Source organism: Chlorocebus sabaeus, chromosome 18, assembly GCF_047675955.1.
Source record: "Chlorocebus sabaeus isolate Y175 chromosome 18, mChlSab1.0.hap1, whole genome shotgun sequence".
Lineage (NCBI taxonomy): Eukaryota > Metazoa > Chordata > Mammalia > Primates > Cercopithecidae > Chlorocebus > Chlorocebus sabaeus.
The window spans coordinates 43,822,534-43,838,483 of NC_132921.1; the positions used below are offsets into that span (position 1 = coordinate 43,822,534).

General features: G+C 36.0%; 1 long non-coding RNA gene across 1 annotated transcript in view; it reads left to right on the top strand.

Moving 5' to 3' along the window:
* The window catches only part of LOC103222513 (uncharacterized), a 556,352-nt gene extending 543,335 nt beyond the window's left edge, over positions 1 to 13,017 (top strand). The window contains exon 4 of the long non-coding RNA XR_005234775.2: positions 11,175 to 13,017. This is a non-coding gene — a long non-coding RNA (uncharacterized lncRNA). The remainder of the gene's footprint in view (positions 1 to 11,174) is intronic.
* The last annotated feature ends 2,933 nt before the right edge of the window (positions 13,018 to 15,950 follow it).

Sequence of the window (15,950 nt, forward strand, 5' to 3'; positions counted from 1 at the left end):
GTTAAAAATTGTTAAAACATTTAAATAGCCTTCTACACTACAGGACTTGTACACGTGCATTGTGAATGTTCAAGAAGGACAGATATCACATAAATGATTTTCACAACAGTTTATAGAAACCTTTTTTCAGTGTCCCTATTAACATTTTTAGTGCCTTTATTCTGTAGGATGTACTGTGGAAAGCACTGATCTATACTACCGTGTCGCAGTTCTGTATGTACAGAATAATCACATATTCTGCTAGTTAAGCCACACACTTTTGAGAGACTGGAGGTTGCTATTAATGGTAATAGACATTAGCCATTCCAGACACCCCAGCGTAAGGGTCACTCTACTTAGGTGGCATTACAGGCTCTCCATGCTGGTGCCTAGCTAGCTTTACAACCTCTTTCTCCTGTCCTTAGCAGCCCATTTTTAATCTCTTGCTACTCATAGGCTTTTGGACACAGCACATACTTTTTATTCTCTGTGCCTTTGTATTTGCTTACCTCTAAAACATTTCCACTCCCATTTAGAACTTTAAGAAGTTCTCCAGTGAAAGGTAAAAACCTTTCAATGAACAATCATACCGCTTCCCCAAGGCAAACTCTGTTCCATCCTATATTATAGCCAACTATGATCTAGGCTTCCTCTTTCCTTTACATTGTGAAATGCATGTGTTTAGGGATAATTTTTTACAGTATTGAATTGCTAAGCATTACGCTATATCATATCCAAACTAAAGAAAGTTATGTATTTCTCCCATATTCAATATATGCAGATATGTATTGAAATGTTAGAAGTTATTTTTACTCTAACATAACTATTTAACAATGGTTTTATGGATCAACTATCAGCCTTTCCTAGTACTGGATGTCAAGGGAGATTTGAATGAAGATGTTTAAATCTTCAAAAAGGGTAGAAACACACACATATGCTATGTTGAGTTTATGCAAGTGTTCAAAGCAACCAATCAGGTTAATAAAAATATACTGACATTACGACAATTGGCATAAAATCTAAACAATTATATTGGTATTATCATAGTTTTGATTTATAGGAAAGATAAGAGAAAGGGCAAATAAGAAGGGATGGGCTAGACTATTTAGAAGTGTGACAAGAAGGAGAGGATTGACATACTTTAGATAGCAGTGACATTTCCTACCTCTCCTTCATTATCTTAATTATAGTACCTTTCATAAAGACAGTTGCTTATTTTCAAGTTGGAAAAGAGGAATATTTTCCAATATCCTATACTCAACCTTAACTATAAGAAAACTGAAGAACGAGAATATTTATGGATGTCTACTTTCCCATTTTCCCACAAAGCTTTGGACAACCACTGTGTTTAGTTCACATATGGCTCACAAGTTTATCTTTACAATGTTGGGTCTATCTCTGAACCCCTAGATGTTGAAAAAGAACTCACTTTTGAAAAAGAATAATGAGAATCGGAAGATTTGAGCTGCTGGAGAGCCCAATGGCAATGATGGGAGAGGATACAGGCAAGTGATAGAATCTAGAAAAAGGATAGAAAAGAAAGACCTACATAATTAAGTTGGTTTGAAGGCAGCAAAGATACTGCGGTTGCTGGGAGCCTAGAAACCTGACAGAAATAAATACAAACATGAACAAAGTAGGAAGAGATGCAGAAAGCTAAAGAAATGAAGTTTACATTTTAAAAAGGATATGAGATGCTTAGTTTGAGGGAAAGAATGACCTGACTATTAGAAAGCAGGTTGAGTTTCCTTGTCAGAAACATTCAGAATTCAGGGCAAAAAAGAAAAAGCTATGAGAAATATTTGTTATAGGAGTCTTTATATAAGGGACATTGAGCAATATTGTTAATAATATATTTACCAGCTTTATTTATAAACAAAAGAAGTATAAAATTAACACATGATCAGTGATTATCTTGATTGTCAGAAAAAGTCAAGAGTTAAATTTCAAAGTTTCAGTCTATAGAGACAAATCTATAGGGAAAATAAACAAATTTAGTTACAAGAAAAACTATTGTTCAAATTCTCATGTGCCTTTTACCCAGTCATCTGGATTCTATTTTTAATTCAGTATTAGGCCATCCTAGACCCTGGATCCATAGTTTAATGGCGAAGCCTGGGACTCATAGTCCAAAAGTTTTTCAAATTCTGAAAGCTGAATCCTCCTCCTGTTTCTCTTATCACTCATGGCTGCCTGTCTCAGCAAGTTAATCCATTCCTCTATTGAAATTAGTAGTTATTTTATAATATGGTAACTATAATTATGAATTATAAGATAACTCACATATATATCTTCAGGTGAAGACAAATATCTCTATAACCCCAGATGTGTGTCCAATGGTCTTCTCACCTGCCATCTCCTCCTAAATATTTCAAAGACATTTTAAACTCAATATGGTTAAAACTAAATTTGATAAAAATCATATGATTTCTTACCTCTCCAAATTTATATAATCTTGAAACTAGGAGTAACCCTGACACTAATGAGATATGTTTGATACCCATATCTCTTTTATCCCCTTATTTCTCTTCATACATACACCTACTACTTTTGCCCAGGTTGTATCCTTTTTTCTTTTTTTTTTTTAGTCTAAGACTTTTATATTAGCCACTTTACTGTTCTACCTGTATTTTTCTCTTTTCCACTTTGACTTCTCCATATTCTAGATAATCATATTTTCAAAATGAAAATTTGAATCATATTCTCTTTCTGCTTAAAATCACTCTAATCTCATTGTTCTTAAACTCTATGTGGCATCCTGAAACTTGGCCTTCAAGACCTGGTATGATGATATCCACTTTAGGAGTTCCTCTTCAGCTTTATTGTACAGTTTAATCTATCCCACGTTTTCTGTTTCAGAGTCTGTAGTCTTCTCCTTCTCCTTTCAAGCTCCATGCTTAAACCCCATGCATCTCAATGTTGGCACATCTTATACCACCAATATGAAATGTTTTTCTCTGTCATCAGTCATTGTTTTCATAACTGTTCAATTGCCATTGCTTCAAAAAAGTGTCCCTAACTTTCCAGATTGCGATCAAACAAATACTCCTGAAACTTATGAAATCAAGCACTTCAACTTTAGAGTATTGTCAATGTTACAGTTTTACATTGGTTTGTGTGGTTGATAACATTTGTCTATTTTACTGGCATAAACATTCTATAAGATCAAGAACTCTGTTTGCTTTTGTTCATCGTTGTACTGCCACTACCTCAGACTGTACTTGGCATATATTAAGCATTTTGTGAAGACTTGTTACCTGGATAATTGTATTAAACAATGAATCAAAAGGTACATCATAGCCCAGATAAACACAAGTATTGTATCTTTTTGCTCTTACTAGAAATATGGTGAGAGCTCAGTCAATATGCATGATATTAATATAAAAAGTAATTAATTGTTGAGGTTCTTTTTCAGTAAACTTGAAAGGAATGCATTATTCCAGTGAGGATCTTCTGGACAGTCAAAGTTGATATGCAATCAAGGGCGTCAGACTGTTTTCAAGTTATGCTATACAAACTTAGAGTGAGGAGGCAATAGAAGAAAGAAATGCAGCAGGCCAGAGTCAGTTGGCAGTAATGAGGAAAAGAGCAATTGCCAACAACTGCACTTTTCAGGGAGACAAAAATGTGATCAAAACCATTAAAACCTCAGGGATCAAGTCAGTGTGCTTGCCAGTCAGCAATCAAATCTTTATCCAGTGTACCAGAAACACCACTGGCAAGGTACCAGATCCAATTTGTATTTGGTTATGAAGTGTCTTCATTGTTATCAACCTTAGGAATGTAATATTTCACCTGCCAATTGTCCTAAAAAAGTTGTTCAACGGAACATCCAGACGAAAGTCCCTGCCATCGGTCCTGAGACAGATAATGCAAACACAGATTAGGAACCCCAGAACACATGTATCACTGAACTCTCTTAAGTCCCAGTTTTGTGTTAGGCACTGAACTATTTTCTAGGGTGTGTGTATTTGTCAGGAGGAGGGGGCAGTTGAAGGAGGGAGAATTAAAGTCCTTGTCTTTAAAGAGCTTTTTAAATCTTAGCATTAAATAATCTCATCTTCCTTCTGAAACCTGAAGTTGACTAAGAAATTTACAAAGGGTTTACCGTGCCCCATGCATTGTTATAAGTGTTTCATGTAAATTACTTAAGTTAACCTTCATGACAAATCCATATGATAGATATCACTATCTCCTTTGAGAAAATTAGGAAACAGGGGCATTGGGAGTTTATAAAACTTGTCTGAGGTAGGAATTGTACACAATCTGTGTTACTGCAAAACCTGTGTGTCAGTCACCACAGGATTTAGCCTCCAACCTCTTTGCCAACTGCAAATATAAGCTATACTATACATTTGGTGGAAATCTTGGGGAACATAATCTAAAAATAGTGGTTCTGATATATCATGTGATGCCTTACATTTATGTATTAATTCAATGGTATGCACAGAGAAGAAAAGCAAACTAAATATTTGAGTCTCATAAGATTTATCTCTGTTGATTTTCATAAACACAAGTAAAACAGATACAAACACCTTAGCTATCTATATTATTTTGCTCATGGTGGAATCTTAAGTGAAGTTATTCACAATTACCTTAGTTGGTCTTGTAACTTGGCAAGCACTCATGCAATCTCAGTTTGTCTCTGAAGCAGAAATCAAACTACAGTGTAGTTAAAAACCTATGGCTACTTTCTACCAGGTTGATCTTTTTTGGACTATTTTAGTTTGAAAGTAAAAGGTGGCATGTCCCTCCTGGTCACCAACACATAGTTATTATGGGAACGGACTAGAAACCAGGTATTAGTACGTGGGATGTGATGGTACAGCATTGTAGAGCTAGAGAAATAGTAATGACAAAATGATCCCATTTTGAATGATTCAGGAGATTCACCAAGAGAAGTCTGGACACACTACAAAATCATTATTATTTCTGGGTAACAGTGTTAGGTACCTGAAGTCTTCATTAGCTCACTGCCACTAGCCCCTGAATATGAGTCTCTAGTGAAGAACTAGAAGAGACTAGAAAAGCCATGTTTACTGAATTATCTTCATCATCATCATCCTGCTTGATATAATTTTTTTAAATCTTTTGTTAAACAAGGATCTCATGACTCAGTAAAGTGAGCTATAAGTTGTATATTAACTATGGGACCTGAATGTCCATTTGATATATTCTTCAGACCCAGGGGAGTCTTTTAACTTCTTTGGTTGTCTTCATCAATGGTATTCAACACCTCAAAAGCCTTACATGCTTATTTAAATAGTTTGAATGACAAGTGATAGGGAGTCAACAATAGCTTTACTTAGTGGCTTCAGGAGTGAATTTAAAAAAACATATTCTTATCTCTCCCCACCCACTTTAGCTGCCCCATTTCTTTAATGATACATAGCCCACAATGCATTTTTCTTTGAGAAGCAGAATACCCATGATTTATAATGATATCTGTATAAGGAAGATTTAAGTCAGCATGTGTCCTCTGCAGTGTTTGCTTTTTTGTACATTGTTTTTCAGTTTTGAATTTTTTAAAATTTTTTTTGGTAGATGTTTAAGAAACATCAGACATCTATAAGACAATACGTAGATATTGTGTGTGTCCGGGGTAGGGGGATGGGGTAGTGAAAGGGCTTCCAGTGTCCCTGAAATCACACAGCAGACAGACCCACTTATCTGCCAGTGACTGACTAGCTGGCACTGTAGAGGGGGGACAGGCAGAGAGAGATAAAGTGGCTCTCACTCGATGCACTTGTACCTAAGCCTCCAAATGACACCCACAACATCCTTTCCATGCAGCAGGCTCCCTTGACATTAGAGAAAATATCACCGATACCAGCTTGCCATATGGGCATCTCCAGGCAGGGCATCTGCTGTGTGCTGTGGCGGCACATGGTGGAGACAAGAAAGGTTTAACATTTTTTATTAGTGTATGCCATAGACAGTTGAACTCCATTATAATGTCTGCAGGAAGACTCTGATCCATTCCATTATCACAGTGACAAAGAGAAAGGATGGCTCATGATTCCAGAAAGGTCAGAGAGAACTAGTATTCAGCTGTAAGCACTCAGGGTATGATGATAATAATGGGAGAAAGGCTTTAAAAGATGAAGTTTACAGTCAGATGAAAATTAACATTTAAAAAGAAAGCCTGATCTATGAGATATCCCTATTCCTCTCTATTTCTTTCTCCTAGAAATTGCTGGTTGTTAGTGCATTTATATAAAAATATGTTCTTTCTCCTTCAGAAATCCATATCTGCTCTCTGATTCTTCCCACACTGAAGTATTAGAAGGAGATGCCTGTTGCTATGGGAGTGATTTCGATGTCACAAATGGAAGATAATTGTTTCATTGTGTGATTAAACAAAGGAAGGAAATGAATTGGGAAGGGAAAGCAGGTGGCTTATCTGTGTTTCTGGCTATAGGTAGCTAATTATTAATCCTTTGGCAATCCTGGGAATAACATTAATCATAAGAAAACTCCTGGGGTACAGAAGTGAATGGGGTGTGTTGTGTACTTGAACCAGAATTCACATTTTACAGTGACATGTCTAAAATAGTGACTAAAAACTACTTACTTGTTTCAGAACATTATCTACATGACTGACAATAAATTCGGACAACTGGTTGCTCCCTCCTGAAAACTTCTCTGATGAATAAAAACCTCTGTGATATGTGTTTACTCTCACTCATCCACTTCATTTTTTTGACAAAAAGGGGTAAAAGGGTCATCTGAATTCATAAAGTACTTCCCCCATCATTACATGGGCTGAAGGAATAAGCGTCAGAATTACTCACACAAATTTTCCCCCTCTCTTCACTTGAAGCCCTCACCCTCATCCCAGGATACCTCTTTTCATCTTTTTAATTTAATAGTCAGGAGGTACTGTGTGAAGTGAATCTAATGTTAGGCGTTTGAGACTCTGCAGCTTTAAGATGACTGAATCAAGTCTATATAGACTGCAGTTTCCACCTAATCAAAATAAACAAAAACATGTTAGCACTGTTTGTTGCAAACAAATTAAATCTTAAAATGAAGATATCACCCTAAATCTCACCCTCATTATTTCATCTTAAATTGAACTTTCAGTATCAACCCTAATGTTACCAGCCTTTCTGGCCAGTAACCAGTTTATCTGAGTTCATCATGACCAAGGGTGCTATGCTGAACCTGACAGGCATACAACTGCTGTATCCCTTTGACTTTTGTCCCATGTACTCAATAAATTCTTGATCTTACAATCCTCCTCCTCCACTCCTATAATGAGATGTCCATCCAGATAAGATGATGCTCTTGCTGCTGAGATAACTGCTCAATCCAAAGATATTAGTCCTTATTGCTCTAGAGCAATATTTAATACTATGGACCAATATCTTTGTTTTCATTTTTTTCTCCCTTATATTTGCATTAGTATTCTCTCCTTTTACCTTTCTAGACATCTCTTGATGTATTCTCTCACCATTCATTTATTCTAACCATACTCAAAATATATGTAGGACTTTAAGTCCGTCTGTTTTTTTCTGCTCTTCTCTCTACATATTTTGCAAAGAAAATGGCATTTATATGTTGCCCATCCATGGTTACATCTACCATGTATTTCCTCAAACCATGTGGACCCTCAAATCAAAATATCAAGCTCAGACATCTTGGTTACACTCTGACTTCGTACAGCCATCACTACCTGAGTATCACATGGGCAGCTCTTATGCAGTTCAACTCCTATATGAGTTCATTAATTGAATAAGAACTTGACTTTCTCCACGCTCAAAGCTTTCTTACCTTAGCAATCCCTTGTTTCAGTGCATGGCCAACTTATGTCATGATTTGCAAAGTCCAATTAATTTCATATTCTGCAGGGAAGAAAAAGGAAGCAAAAAAAAAAAAAAAAAAAAGTAGACCATAACAAAAGCAGATAGCAAGAGGGCCAATTAAAAAAAGTATATTTGTAATTACATTAAATATAAGTGGTCTAAAGTAACGGCAGAGATTGTAATGCTGAATAAAAAATGTAAATTAAAGTTAATGGAACCTGGTTGAAAGACACGGTGAGTAAAAGGACCTAAATAGCTTAAAAGTAAAAGGATAAAAATACGTATGTCATGATAAGATTAATCAAAGGGAATTGAAGAGTCATGGTTAATATTTTATATTTTATTTTTGAATAACTTTTATATTTTATAAATATTTTATAACACATTTTCATTGGTGTTTATTTAATAGTTTAAAATTTGTCTCCTCTTTCCTTTACATATGCTCTCCTGGTGCAAAGGTATTACTAACAAATAAAAGACTGCTTCTGTTATACAACAATAAATTTATTGAACTAAAAGTTGAGACTGACACCTGGACATTTTGGGCTCCTCATATCTCTGAATAAACACGCAAATAAATGAGTTACTCTACTGGCAGAGGTAATTGATCCTGATTATCAGAGGAAAATTGAGTTGCTATCTATCACAAAGTAAGTTTAAGGTACAGTATGTCCGGAATATAGAAGATTCTTCAGAGCATCTTTTGGTACGGTCATTTCCTGTAATTAAAAGCAATGGAAAACTACAGTAACACAGTTTAAGCAGAATGTATAACTGCCGTAATCTTCCAGCACTAAAGATTTGGGTAACACCACCAGGTCAAGAACAAGGTACAATCATATGACCTGCTGCAGAAATAAAGGCAGTAATGATAACAAACATTTCGACTTTATTTTTTTATATCAGTATTTTCCTATTTCTTGCCCATTTGAAATAAACTTGGGAAAATAATTATTTCTTTAAAAAAATGCTACACTCTAAGTTTCTTTTGAAATCGTATACCCAAATATTTTCTACATTTTTTAAACTTTTGAATTGGGTCCATGCTATTGTTGGTCTTTTCACTGTGCACTGCAATTTTTTGTGTACATTTTTCTCTCCTACTGTTGTGTTTGCTCTGGGGCGAAGATCTAACACAAATACATGTGAATCAGTTACTCTTTTATTGAAGTGAGGTTTTACTAATAAAATTATGATTCATGGTCACCCTTCTGATATCTGAGCTCTTGTCTGCAATTGGTCATAATTTCTTATGCACATCTTGCTGCCAGAGACATCAGCCCATTTCTTGAGCAAAATTTCTGTTTTTGGGGTCTTAGTGTAGAGTCTTGCAGGAGGTCTTATCGGGTTCATTTTCTGCATGACAATTTTAGGAGAAAAGCATTGAGAAATAGAAAAGGTGAGAGGGGGATGGGACAAATAGAGTTCAATTTTCTTATCAATCTGCAATACCACAGTTAGTCCCAATCTAAATATTCCATCTCTCCTCTGGAGTTGCTGTGTGTCAGATCTTTGATATTGAAATACCAATTATGTGACCCAAGAAAATGAAACATCTGTGGTTAAGGACAACAATTAAAGGAGGTGTTGTGAATAGTTAGTCTAAATACTACAGTGTGAAATGGACAAACAACAGAATCACAACACATTGATGTGAGGGGTTGTTGGCTGCATGTCTCTAAACGTAGCACTTGCCTACTCATAACCAACTTAAAAAATGGTTGCTTGTAGTAGTTTGCTAAGCAAGTTTGAAATACTTAACATTCACATACACAGGTGTGAGCGCATGCACTCATACACTCACCCATACCCACCCACCCACACACATATATATACATACACATATATGTTACATGTCATTTTCCAACATAAATTACTAAGTATGCAGGTCTGTTCATAAATTACTGAATTTTTGAAGTACTATCCTTCTCTTACATTGACTCAATTGATCTTTTTAGCTAAAGGTATAAAGATCTTCCTTTTAGCCTAAGAATATTCAGGAAAAATTAAGAATAGATATAAACCTAAGTGGTTATTTAACATTAGAATTATCTGGGGAACTTCGAAAAAATATCTTTGCCTGAGCTTCACTTCTAAAGGTATAACCCAGGAATGAGTGTAGGCCTCTCAGATTATAAACCCTATTTCCTGTTCCTTTAATTTCTGGTGAAATTTAGGATAGATCTGATTCCTTCATCTCTAAGTTAAGAGGCTGGATTATGTTAAATACAGAAAAGAAATAGTTTTCACAAAGGTTAACTGTATGATTTGGAGCTCTAAATAAAACAGAACAAAACCATAAAGCATGAGGAAAAAAAAACATACAGAATCTTTTCAGTGATTTTAATGGGACAAAATACCTGGAAAAAAGGATTTGACAGCCAGTATCTTAGGCAATGCACCAAAAGATGAGTTCATCAATTTTGCAATAAAATCAAGGTTATTAAGATAGAAAAATTATTAATAGAGATGAAGAAGATGTAGAGAGTATTTACATTAATGAACTGGAGGGTAAGGACATTTGAATCACATGGACTTAGGTAAAGGAAAAAGGAGCAGACATACTATTGTTAAACTTCCATAGGCTGTCCATGCAGAAAATGGATGTTGCATCTCACATTTGTGATGTAAAGTATGATTAGAGAGCATTAGTTTCTGCTTTCCTTTTTGAGCTAATAATTGCATGTCAGACAACTGCTTATACTTTCTGTCATGATTTCATACTCTAGAAGGTAGAAGATAAATATTAGAAAATTCCCAGTGGGCCTACTAAATCCTATCATTTATACTTCTTCTCTTCCAAACAGCAAGGCTGATACTGACATGAGACATGACGTATCCAAGCCCTTTTGGGATCAATATATGGTTCCATCATGCCTCCCCGACTGACTGTTCATCTAAACCTATTGATGTTTTCCTGTCCTAAACACCAGTCTTCCTCATTCACATACCTTAATTCCCTCTCTTACCTCCATGAGTAAGACTGCTGGTAACAGAGTTTTGCACTACAACCCAGCGCCAAACACTACACCTCTCCACCAATTTGGCAGCATGCATATTTAGAATCCTCTAGAACTGTCGTTCTGCTATGATCATAATCACCTGACTTGTTGTCGTAGCAATAAAGCTTAGCCTGATGGCTGGATCCCATTTCCTGTTGACCTATCATCCCTAGTCATGATTGTCTGCCTGCTTGTATTTGTCCATTTCCTCATATATGTGTTCCTTTGACTTTGGGGTAACATCTGTTTGCTCAATATGTAACTTCTCTTTTACCTTCCATCTTCAACCTAGTAGTTATTTAATCTAGGTGGTGAAATGTGCTGTGATGATCTCTGTTTGTACCTTAAAAACTCGTCAGCCTTTTTTTCTATCCATGTCTCCTAGGGGTACAACCAATTTTCCAGTCTTGGCCCCTTATCTGTTGACCAAGCTAAGGCAGAAACCAGCTAAATTCTGGATTTAATCTTGAGCAACATAAAAGATCAGCTTTTGAAGTGAATCTGCTTTTATTCTTGGCAAAAGTTCGGAGGAGACCAACCAGAGTGGTGACAAAGTTCTTCAACATCAAGCCAAATGTAATACAAGGAATTATGGATAGTGCTTAATCTAAAATAAAGAAATTCCACATCTCTCTAAAAAGTTATTGGCTTCAAGAATGAAAACAAAAGAAGCATATTTGTCTCAATCCAAACATAGACACCAGAAAGACAAACCAGGACTATACAGCAAAGTAGCTTGCAGGATAGTACATTGAAAAATGTAATTGTGCATAAATCATGCACAAAGTAGGAACCACAAATTCTGTATTTGGCAAGGCTTCCATTCCTTTGCATAATTCTTTCATTTTCTTCTTGCTGCTTCCATTCTCTTTTCATCGAATAAAGCTGTATAAAACAAAGACATAAACTGTATGCAATTAAAATGAGAAAATAGCTGAAAGGAATGTATTGATAATTATGTTAAAATCTATACCATAATTTTTCTTGCATTGTTAGGCATCTACTTTGTCATGTGTTGACGTCAGCATCTCAGTTCTCTCCAACATCTGAAAGCTTTTTTTTTTTAAGGCAACTTCTTTTAGAGTGAACAAACTTATGTACCACTGAGTTGACAAAGGTATATCTATATCCTACAGAGAGAGACCTCAAGTAAACCTCCAGCATCCATCTGGACTTCCATGAAAACAGAGCAATCAGTGAGAGGCAGAGCTTGGAGGAGACGGTTTCCATAGACTGAAGCAGGTGCTGAAGCAAAACTCACACTTGCAGGATTGCAAGAGGTTGACCCAAAGAAGGAAGGACATTGACAGCTACGTTGTTGTGGAGACCCTGAGTCAAGTGGGTTTGTCTGGACAGAGTGTGTTGCCTTTACTTATAGGGAAGGCACCAGACACAGATAGTCTCAGGGACATTTGTTCTAGCCTTTCAGTATCCTTTCTCTTAATTATCTCACCTCATCCATGAAGCTGGTATGTACGATTTTTCCTTTCTTTCTCAATCCTTTAAAAAATTAAAGCCCTAAATCTCATTTCCACTGAGGTTTTAATGTTTCATTGTAACTTAAGATAAAACCTTTCTCTGATGTTAAAAATATTAAAGAAAGAAGCAGTATGGCATGGTGCTTATGAGCAGAACTACATAGTTCTTTCTGAAGACAAATCTCAGACAAAACATTATCTCAGTGATCAGCCAGGTTAAGCAACCTTTTTAGTACCTCAATTATTCCATTTATAAAATTGTAATAATGATAGCACTAACTTATAAGATTGTGGTGAGGATTAAGTCGGATAATACAAAAGAAGCGTTTAGAGAATTACCTGGCATTATCTACCATTTATTGAATTTTTATGGTTAAGAAGAATAAGGAAAAGCAGAAGAAAAGAAAAAGAGAAAAAATAGGAAGAAGGAAGAGTGGTAAGTTCTAATAAATTACAACAAATGGTAATGTAGAAAACATTTGTTAGCCCTTAATATAGGCCAGGCACTGTGTTCAATGCTTTTAAACCTCATTACTGTTCTTTGAAGCGGATAACATTATTCCTTCCATTTTAAAGATAGGAATCCTAAAGACGACTTTGTCAATATTATTCATGTTATAAATGACAGAATTTGACCAAGACAATAGAGAATGAACTCTTAATCACTGTATTGTTTTATTTTTTGAAAATAGATGTTAAGTTCTTATTAAATGTTAATGAATCACATCAAAATAAAGCCAATCAAAACTGACAGCAATTTATTTGTATTTCGTGCTTTTCTTCCCCCTCCCCCTAGTGGGATATAGTGGGAAAACATTCGAATAGGCAATGAAGATACTTGTGTTTGGGCTGGGCATGGTGGCTCACGCCTGTAATCCCAGCACTTTGGGAGCCTGAGGTAAGGAGTTCGAGACCAGTCTGGTCAACATGGTGAAACCTTGTGTCTACTAAAAACACAAAAATTAGCCAGGCATGGTGGCACGTGCCTGTAATCCCAGCTACTCTGGAGCCTGAGGCAGGAGAATAGCTTGAACGCAGGAGGCAGAGGTTTCAGTGAGCCGAGATCGCGCCATTGCACCTCAGTCTGGGCAACAGAGCAAGACCCCATCTCAAAAATAAATATATAAATAAATTAAAATAAAAAGATACTTGTGTCAGTTGTTAATTTGTTGAGAGATCTGTGTGTGACACATGAAAGTGGATTGAAAACATGTAGAATACCATACACATGAAAGATATAACACAACATTTTGCAGGGACTGTTGGGGAATTTGGTATGCTAATGGTATCCAATCCTATTTACTTTGCACAAATCTGCTGCTTGAATCTTACACCGCATAGACTTGAAAAGATAAAGCAGAGATTGAAAATGTTATATTCCAAACATTCCAGATACTATATTCATTAAAAGTATATCCTCTCTGCTTCTCTCCCATTAACTATTTTTCGGCTGCTTACATTCCTCAGTGTTTCTCAGTCAGGTGAAGCTTCCTGTTGTCTTTGCATCCAGCTATATTGTCACATTTTCTCCTGGATTAGCAGCATCCAGAAGAGTACAGGCACCTAAGGAGATAGAAAATCTACTTCAAGGAGCTCCTGTGTATAATTGTTAAAGTTCATTATGGTGGCAATGGAGAGAAATAGAGCATTCATAATTTGGTTAAAGAGGAACTTGAACATCAAAGCCGACTACTATGGTGAAAGCAATGTCAGAGCAATGAGGTTTGCTCTGCTGTGGAGTGGCTTGTGCACCAATCAACACACCCTTATGTAAGCACTGCATAGAGCGTGTCCAGGGCAGAAAGCAGCAATTAGATCAAGGTTTTGTCCCCCCAGGGAGCTAAGTCACAGAGTCAGAACTGAGTCAGAATTGGTGAAATTAGGAAGTAGACACTGTTTTTACAACTCATCATCTCCTCATTTTTGTTTTTCTACTTATTTTTCCCCATGTTCCTGAAACTAGTGTCTCACATTGACCTCACAATCCACAGTCCTCCACTGAGTCTGGTTTCACAACCTTAGACCAGTAGCTCATTTGTCTGGCCTTTGTCGTTTAACTTGCTTTGTGTCATGTACTATCATTAAAGGCAGCAGCCCCCCACCCACCCCCAATCAGGAGAGGTGGCCTACCTCTCTGATGCTCCTACATAGAAATTGCTATTTATTAAGCACTGGAAAATGTGTATATTTATGGTTTATTAATGATATTTTACAAATAAGAAAACTGAGATTCTCATTAACAAAGTGACTGGCCCTACATTACATAATCAGTAAAGTCAAAATTCAGAATCACACCAAACCAAATGCAAAACCTAAGCATTTTTTTCTGACATCATGTTTGTTTGCTGTAAATAGGCTGTGTAGACACAATAATGCCCTCTTTCCCCAAACATTTTAGGAAAAGTGCAAAGTTCATTATTCTGTAGGTGTAGATTGGTTTCTGGAATTCAGCATTAGTATAAGAAATACAGGAAAAAGAGAAAAGAAAAGAAAAAAAAAGACAAAGAAGGAACCAGCATGGGAAACAACCTATTCTCGTATTTTAAGTAACAAGCTTTGATGTTTCAGAGTATTTTCGTTTTGTTTTGTTTTGAAAGTCATAACCTCTTCACTGAGACGTACTATTTATTTGCAATGATGTAAGCCAGAAAATCTCTGTTCTATACATCGTAAAAGCATGAGTTAATTTGGCAAAACTCGTGCAAGTGTTCTACACTTTCTTGCTCCTGTTTTATTTCTGTTGTCATATTCCTGTTTTTTTTTTTCCCCCCACTGAGTTTCCTAAAATGCTGCTTCCAACCCCTCCTATGACTCTGAAAATAAGTGGCATTTAAAACCTATAACTGATTAATCAATTCTTTTTTCATATCGGGAATGGGTTTGGGACAAAAATGTTTCCATCAAAAGAAGTTGCTTGTTTCTGCCTTTTCCCTTCTTGAAGGTGTGTGTGGTGATGGTGTATTCTGGAGCCTTGAGATGGCATTGAAACTGACAGAGGGTCACACAAGACTTGGGTACAGTGTACAGGGGAGGTAAGTACCTCACTTTATTATATCAGCATTGCAAACAAGGAAGGGAATTATCTTATATTCTACCAAACTTGAACTTCTTGAATAAGTAACTTTTAGAGAAAATAAAGAACTTCAGAAGTTTTGTAGCATTTTTATTGAAAAAAAAAATCCATTTTAATACTGAAATAATTCCTCTGCAATTAAATGGAAGATTCTTTAAAGGATGTTTATGCTAGGGGTTTTATTGTGCTAGCAAACTAGTTTCCCTTTTATGGCTTATCGCAGCAGAACAAGGAAAACCCTGCCTAGCAAAATGCTTCCACGTGCCAAATGACACAGTCTAAGGAGCTTTCAGGAAACCAAGAAATCTGATCGCTCCTGGGGGTGTTTTAATACTTTAAATACAAACATCATTTAAGCTTTGCTTTCTCACTGCTGACTGTCTACTAGAATGAGAGTTCAAAATGTATTTTGACGGTCATTATTTTTCTCAGCCCCTATTAGCACTCAAAGAATTTTGGCTAATAAGTAGTATCTCAATAAATATTTATAAATACTTATTTTGTACCAAGCTCTTAGCAGGATATTAGGAGAATACATAAATGTAAGCATATTTGCCTTTTAGAGTTGTGAAAATCAACAAGGTATAAATAATGCTGTTTTTAAAATGGA